Below are 8705 nucleotides of genomic sequence, written 5' to 3'. Positions count from 1 at the left end.
TAGAAGTCCAACAGTTTATGTACTCAATTGTCACGTTGAGCCTTTCTGATGGGATAGTCCCCACTATTTTGAAAGAAGTGCTAGTAAAACCTAGTCTAAAGAAATCTTCATTGGATCCCTTATTACCTACTAACTATAGACCAGTCTCTAATCTTCCTTTTCTATCCAAAGTTATAGAGACAATAGTGTTTAGACAGTTGCAAACTTATGTCGATTCAAAAAATTTGTTACATCCCAGACAATCTGGTTTTAGGAAGGGTCACAGTACAGAGACTATTCTGACTTCACTGTTAAGTGAAATCCATGCTAAATTAGAGCTCGGTTATATTGCCCTGGTTGTTTCATTAGATTTGTCTGCGGCCTTTGACCTAATTAATCATAACTTACTTCTTGATAGATTGAGTGAGATTGGTATTTCAGGGACAACTATGAAATGATTTATATCCTTTCTCACGGATCGTTCATTTAAAGTAGTTCAGCAGCAATCTTGTTCTACATCATACAACCTATCATGTGGAGTTCCTCAGGGCTCGGTTTTATCTCCACTACTGTTTAACCTATACATCAGTCCCCTGGCGTTCCTCATTCAAACAATGGGTATCAGTTTTTATTCATATGCAGATGATTTTCTGCTTATTCATTATGTTAGACCATCGAACATAGATCTTACACCCATTCAAATATGCTTGGATAAAGTAGCAGACTGGTTGACAACATATCAGCTGGTACTGAACCCGGATAAGACTATAACATCTTGGATAGTAGGGCAAGGCACATATCCCCCTGTGGTACCTATGCTATTTGGTCAGAATATTCCAACAGTTAAGTCCTTTAGATATCTCGGGGTCATTATTGATTCCACATTGACTTTTGAGGAACAAGTATCCGATGTAGTGAAAAAATCTTTTTTTCATCTGAGGCGGCTTCGGTCAGTTAGAAATTCAGTAAGTAAGGACTCTCTCAAAACACTGACATCTGCATATATTACTTCACGTTTAGACTACTGTAATATTGTATACTAGTAAAAAAGGCCCGTTTCTGACACATATGAAACGGGCGCTAGCAAGGTTTTCCTCATAATGTGTATGTTTTGGAGAGTGTATGCGAGAGTGACTGTGTGTGATAGAGAGAGTGAAAGTGCAAGTGTGTGTGTGTGTGTGTGTGTGAGAGAGAGTGAGTCTGGGTGTGAGTGTGTCTGTGTGAGAGTGTGTGTGTGTGAGAATGAGAGTGTGTGCAATTGCGTATGGGAGACACAGTGTGATAGAGAGAGAGAGAGTGTGTTTCACACAGATACAGTGTGTGCGAGAATGAGAGTGTGTGTGAGGCACAGATTGTCTGTGAGACTGAGTGTATGAGACCAAGCGAGTATGTAACTGACTGTGTGACACATAGAGAGTGAATGTGATACACTGTGAGACATAGAGTGTATGAGAGTGAGAGACAGAAACACATTGTCTGTGGGAGAGAGAGAGTGTGTGTGAGAGAGAGAGAGAGAGTGTGTGTGTGTGTGTGACAGAGATACCTCCCTCCCTCTCTCTCTATGGTGTCAGGCCCCCCTCTTTCTGTGGTGTCTGAGTTTGCTGCCACTGCACCTAAGCAATTGGTGTGCTGGAGGAGAGGAAGAGAGAGAGAGAGTGTGTGTGTGGGGGGGATGTGTTGGAGGGGTTCAGCTTGGAAGAAGAGGGGTGTGGGGGATTCAGGATGCGCTGCCAGATGAAAGTTAGAGAGTGAGTGTGTGTGTGTGTGTGTGGGGGGGGGGGGGGTTCAGGAAGCAATGGCAGATGACAGAGTGAGGGAGTGTGTGTGTGTGTGTGGGGGGGCAGGGGGTACATGAAGCGCTGCCAGATGAGAGAGAGAGTGAGTGTGTGTGTATGGGGTTTCATGAAGCGCTGCCAGTTGAGAGAGAGTGAGTGTGTGTGTGTGGGGGGGGGGGGGGGGGTAGGGGGGGTTCAGGTAGCGCTGCCAGATGAGAGATAGAGTGAGTGCGTGTGTGTATGGGGTTTCTGGAAGCGCTGCCAGATGAGAGTGTGGGTGTGTGTGTTTTGGGGGTGTGGGGGGTGTGTTGGGGGGGTTCAGCTTGGAAAAAGAGGGGTGTGGGTGGTTCAGGAAGCGCTGCCAGATGAGTGTGTGTGGGGGGGGGGGGGGGGGGCGGTTTTTCAAGTTTTGCCAGATGATAGTGAGTGGTTGTGGAAGCACTGGCAGATGAGTGAGTGAGTGTGTGTGTAGGGGGGGGGGGGGGGTTCAGGAAGCAGGGCTAAATGAGAGTGAGTGAGTAAGTGTGTGTTGGGGGGGGTTCAGGTACGGCTGGCAGATTAGTGACTGTGTGGGGGGGGGGGTGGCAGGGGTTTCAGGAAGCACTGGCAGATGAGACAGAGTGATTGTGTGGGGGTGGGGTGCGTGGAGGGGGGGGGTTCAGGAAGCGTTGGCAGATGAGATTTTGTGAGAGTGTGTATGTTGGAGGGGTGTGGGGGGTGTGTTGGGTGGTTCAGTTTGGAAGAAGAGGGGTGTGTGGGGGGTCTGGAAGCGCTGCCAGATGAGTGTGGGGGGTGGTTTATCAAGCTTTTGCAGAGGACAGTGAGTTTGTGTGTGTGTGGGGGGGGGGGGGGGTTCAGGTAGCGCTGCAAGATGAGAGAGTGTGTGTGTGTGTGTGTGGTGGTGGTGGTGGTGGGGTGGTTCAGGAAGTGTGGCTAAATGAGAGTGAGTGTGTGTGTGTGAAGGGGGGGGGGGGTTCAGGAACAGGTGCCAGATTAGTGAGTGACTGTGTGTGGTTGTGGCAGGGGTTTTAGGAAGCACTGCCAGATGAGAGTGAGTGTGTGTGTGTGGTGGTGGTGGGGTGGTTCAGGAAGTGTGGCTAAATGAGAGTGAGTGTGTGTGTGTGGGGGGGGTTCAGCAACAGCTGCCAGATTAGTGAGTGACTGTGTGTGGGTGTGGCAGGGGTTTTAGGAAGCGCTGCCAGATGAGAGTGAGTGTGTGTGTGTGTGTGTGTGTGTATATATGTATGTGTGTGTGTGTACGTGGTTTCTGGAAGCGCTGCCATATGAGACAGAGTGTATGTGTGTGTGTGTGGGGGGGGGGGTTCAGGATGCGCTGGCAGATGAGATTTTTAGAGAGAGAGTGTGAGTGTTGGAGGGTTGTGGGGGGTGTGTTGTGGTGTTCAACTTGGATGAAGAGGGGTGTGGGGGGGGGGGGGTCTGGTAGCGCTGCCAGATGAGTGAGTGTGTGGGGGCAGGGGTTTCTGGAAGCGGTGCTTTGAAGATGAGTGAAGGAAGCGCTGCTAGATTGCAGGGGTTTGTTTTTTAGCCTTCACTGCCTCCTCGGCGCGATGTTCCCCCTCCCCCCCCCCGCCGCCGCCGCCGCCGCCATCCCACCCAGCACGATAGTCCCGCTGTCGCCGCCATCCCACCCACCGTTGCGTAGTGTTGCTGGCGGGGGACACGAAACCCCGCCAGCATAAGTCCTGTCTTCAGACTCCGGCTTGATCTTCAGCATTGCTAGCCTCTGCTGGGCGGGGTTATGTGCGTCTGACGTCCTGTACGTGCAAGACGTCAGACGCACAGAAGCCCTGCCTGCAGCAGAGGCTAGTAATGCTGAAGATCAAGCCGGAGTCTGAAGACAGGACTTATGCTGGCGGGGTTTCGTGCCCCCCGCCAGCAAAGGTACGCGACGGTGGGTGGCTTGGGGGGGGGGGGGGGTGTTGCACCTCCTGTCTTTTGTGGGATTTCTTTTCTTCTGTTGAGGTTTGTTGGTTGTTTTGGGGGGGGGGGGGGGGGGGTTGCGGGGGGGGGGGGGGGGGTGTTGGATCTCGGTCATTCTCTGGCGGGGCTCCATTTTATGTATGTAGCTTTTGGGTGGTTTTGTAGCCAGCGTTTCCTTGGCAGGGGGAGGAGTAGGGAAACACGCTCCGCGTGTTTCCCTACTCCTCCCCCTTCCTTGATGCGGTCCCTTCTTTCATTTTATGTTGCTTTTCCGCCCTCGACGTCATGACGTTTGACGCGAGGGCGGGGCAGCAAGTTGTTCAGTGGCTTCACCACCACGAACTTACGAACCGTTCTGGGACTCTGACTGACTTCAGTGACGTCAGTGTCCTCAGAACGTTGAGGTTGCCTTTTATTATAGTAGAAGATTAGATGAGCCGTAGGTCCGCCCCTTCTTTTGTTTGATAGGTGCATGACCCGTGATTGCATTCCGTTGCGTGGCAACGGCAACTGACGCCTTCGCCTCAGACGCTCCTCCCTTGTTGTATTCCTATTGGTGTGTTGCAGCTGTGACGCTCGTTTCAGATCATGGCGGCGCCCAGATGTACTGTGGTTAAAAGTGGTTACAGAGCTTCGAACATTCAAACTTTTGAAGCTTCAAAGTGTGGTTCAGAACGTTCATGGTGCTTTTTATGTCCAGTTGGGGCGTGGCGTAGGTCGCAGATGGGGCGTGGCTTAGGGCGGTGGTGAGTAGTCCGAATAGCCAGGAGGACTACAGCAGTTCAGGACTCACTGCCACAGTTGGAGGGAGCTTCAGAACGTTCAAGGTGGGATTTATTTATATAGATGCTGGGATTACTCAAGCAAACTTAAAGCGATTACAAAGAATTCAAAATACACCAGCACGTATGATCTGCAGGGCCCGGAGGGATGACAGAGTAACACCTTTACTGCATCGTCTGCACTGGCTCCCAGTCGAAGCAAGAGTAAAGTTTAAGGCTCTTGTTCTGACCCACAAAGCCTTTTACACATTAAATCCTAGCTACTTGTTGAATTTAACAATTCCCTACACCGCTATGCGAACTCTTAGATCCCTAACAGATAACAGGTTAGTTATTCCCCCTCTTGCTAAGGCTAGATGGGAATCTACACGGAGATCGGCTTTTTTCTATTTGTCACCCTCCCTTTGGAATGGCCTTCCAAAGGAGATCAGATTAGAGAAATCTTATCTCCATTACCGAAAACTTTTGAAAACCTTTTTCTTTATAAGCTACGTAGAACAGAACTTAGCATAATGAGATAAGGTCAAAAAGAAAAAGAAAAAAAAGGGGTAGCTTAACTGTATATTAGATTTTTAATTTGTACTGTTCACGCTATCCAAAAATACTAGGACTAGAGGGCATGAGTTGAAGCTACAGTGTGGTAAATTTAAAACGAATCGGAGAAAATTTTTCTTCACCCAACGTGTAATTAGACTCTGGAATTCATTGCCGGAGAACGTGGTACGGGCGGTTAGCTTGACGGAGTTTAAAAAGGGGTTAGATAGATTCCTAAAGGACAAGTCCATAGACCGCTATTAAATGGACTGGAAAAATTCCTCATTTTTAGGTATAACTTGTCTGGAATGTTTTTACGTTTGGGGAGCGTGCCAGGTGCCCTTGACCTGGATTGGCCACTGTCGGTGACAGGATGCTGGGCTAGATGGACCTTTGGTCTTTCCCAGTATGGCACTACTTATGTACTTATGTACTTATGTACTTTATTCTGGTTTGCTGTGCTTTCCTGTCATGAATGGAATTCCTATGTTTGTTTATTTGTATACACTAATTGTTTTTATACATATGTAAACCGTTCTGTTTTGCAGTTGCAATAAGATACGGTATATAAATTAACATAAATAAATAAAAATAAACCATTCTTCAGGGAAAGAGAGGTAGTTGTTTCTGCTTCTTTTGTTCTCCAGCCCCTGCCAGACCAAAGGCCAGGGAATGAGGTCAGCAATCTTGTTGGACTGGCAGTGCGCTTTTTAACTCCTCTGTATTTTGCCCACTTGTAAAATTTTCTTATCGCACTCACATTTACAATAATGGCACATGTGTTTCTTTTACTTGTGAAATCTCACAAAAGTGGTACATCATTTGTGTGCATTTCACCGACACGTTTTGACATGAAGTGAAAAAAGTGTGAATCTAGTTACAGTATATGAACACATTGTGTAAAGCTGTATTTTTTTTTCTGTACAAGCCTTGGTATTTGTGGCATGGCCAGTTCTGACATTTTCCATTTGCTTTTGTCGAACAATTAAACTGTTTCCTACCATACATATACCTCATTATACCACAATATCACTTTGTATTCATTCATACTATATAGCCATTAACGGTTATATGTAAGCCACATTGAGCCTTCAAAAGGTGGGAAAGGCGGGGCGAGGATCTGAAAGGGACGTGGTGTGGGCGGGGCAGGGTGCTGCCGCCCAATCTCCGCTGAGCTTCTGAGGATCCATTCCTTCTGAACAGGATTCCTTTATGTTTATCCCGCGCATTTTTGAATTCCATTACCATTTTCATCTCCACCACCTCCCGCAGGAGGGCATTCCAAGTATCCACCACTCTCTCCATGAAAAAATGCTTCCTGACATTTTTCTTGAGTCTGCCCCCCCTTCAACCTCATTTTATGTCCTCTAGTTCTACCGCCTTTATGGTGGGTAAAGTACTTAATAAACTTAAAACTTGGGACATCAAGGACAGCCAAAACATTTTTGTGCCGGCACAGTCAGGAAGGAGCCGGGGCCATGCAGCCACCAGTAATATTCAGGGCTGGTTCTCATGTAGCTAACCGGCTTTGTAGAACTACAGAACAGGCTACCCCTAACTTTTCCCATTTAAGTTTGCGGGATACAGCGATTAATATTGGCCTTTACCTGCATAATTTCCAAGCACCAAGGAAAACGTGGATATAGGGTGCAGTCTAAATTTATTTATTTATTGCATTTGTATCCCACATTTTCCCACCTATTTGCAGGCTCAATGTGGCTTACAGAGTTTTGTTATGACATGTTCATTCCAGGATGTCAGAAACAAATAGTATCTGTACATTTACATAAGTACATAAGTAATGCCACACTGGGAAAAGACCAAGGGTCCATCGAGCCCAGCATCCTGTCCACGAGAGCTGCCAATCCAGGCCAAGGGCACCTGGCAAGCTTCCCAAACGTACAAACATTCTATACTTGTTATTCCTGAAATTGTGGATTTTTCCCAAGTCCATTTAGTAGCGGTTTATGACCTTGTCCTTTAGGAAACCGTCTAACCCCCTTTTAAACTCTGCCAAGCTATCCGCCTTTCTCCACGTTCTCCGGCAACGAATTCCAGAGTTTAATTATGCGTTGGGTGAAGAAACATTTTTCTCCGATTTGTTTTAAATTTACTAAACTGTAGTTTCATTGCATGCCCCCTAGTCCTAGTATTTTTGGAAAGCGGAACAGACGCTTCACATCCACCTGTTCCACTCCACTCATTATTTTATATACCTCTATCATGTCTCCCCTCAGCTGTCTCTTCTCCAAGCTGAAAAGCCCTAGCCTCCTTAGTCTTTCTTCATAGGGAAGTCGTCCCATCCCCGCTATCATTTTTGTCGCCCTTCGCTGCACCTTTTCCAATTCTACTATATCTTTCTTGAGATGCGGCGACCAGAATTAAACACAATACTCAAGGTGCGGTCGCACCATGGAGTGATATAACGACATTATAACATCCTCACACCTGTTTTCCTTACCTTTCCTAATAATACCCAACATTCTATTCGCTTTCCTAGCTGCAGCAGCACACTGAGCAGAAGGTTTCAGTGTATTATCGACGACGACACCCAGATCCCTTTCTTGGTCCGTAACTCCTAATGTGGAACCTTGCATGACGTAGCTATAATTCGGGTTCTTTTTTCCCACATGCATCACCTTGCACTTGCTCACATTAAACGTCATCTGCCATTTAGCCGCCCAGTCTCCCAGTCTCGTAAGGTCCTTCTGTAATTTTTCACAATCCTACAATTTACAATTAGTAACGTGCAAAGATAAAGTAAGGGAAAAGAGAAGGAAAGGTGTTAAGTAGTATAGTGTAGAAGGTGTCCTTTAATAACTGGGTGGGTTGGTGAAGTAGTTTTGTGAAGTTATGGGTTTTCTTTGTAGGCCTTGTTGAAGAGGTGTGTCTTCAGAGATTTGCGAAAGTTAGTTATTTCATCAATGGATTTCAGGGCTGTAGGTAATGCATTCCACAGCTGCGTGCTCATGTAGGAGAAGGTGGTGGCATGTGTCAGCTTGTATTTTAGTCCTTTACAGCTGGGGAAGTGTAGATTGAGAAATTTGCGGGCTGATCTTATGGCGTTTCTGGGAGGCAGGTCCACAAGGTTTAGCATGTAGATTGGGGCGTCTGCGTGGATGATTTTGTATACAATCGTGCAGATCTTGAATGCAATGCCTTCCTTGAGTGGGAGCCAGTGCAGTTTCTCTCTTAGGGGTTTTGCACTTTCGTATTTAGTTTTTCCAAATATGAGTCTGGCTGCGGTATTCTGGGCTGTTTGGAGTTTTTTGATAGTCTGTTCTTTGCAGCCAGCATACAGTGCGTTGCAGTAGTCCAGATGGCTTATTACCATTGACTGTACCAAGGTCCGGAAGATGTATCTCGGGAAGAAAGGTTTAACTCTTTTGAGTTTCCACATGGAGTGGAACATCTTTTTTGTCGTATTCTTCACGTGTGTATCTTGTGTGAGGTTTCGATCGATGGTAACTCCAAGAATTTTCAGATTTTGCGAGATGGGAAGAGAACAGTATGGTGTGGTTATGGTGGAGTATTTGTTTGTATTGTGTTGAGAAGTGAGTACAAGACATTGTGTTTTTTCTGCATTGAGTTTTAGCTAGAATGCATCCGCCCAGGAGTGCATGATTTGGAGGCTTTGGTTGATCTCATTGGTGATTTCGTTTAGATCATGTTTGAACGGGATATAAATCGTGAC

This window comes from Microcaecilia unicolor, chromosome 3, assembly GCF_901765095.1.
Source record: "Microcaecilia unicolor chromosome 3, aMicUni1.1, whole genome shotgun sequence".
Taxonomy (NCBI): Eukaryota; Metazoa; Chordata; class Amphibia; order Gymnophiona; family Siphonopidae; genus Microcaecilia; species Microcaecilia unicolor.
This window is presented reverse-complemented; position numbering follows the sequence as displayed.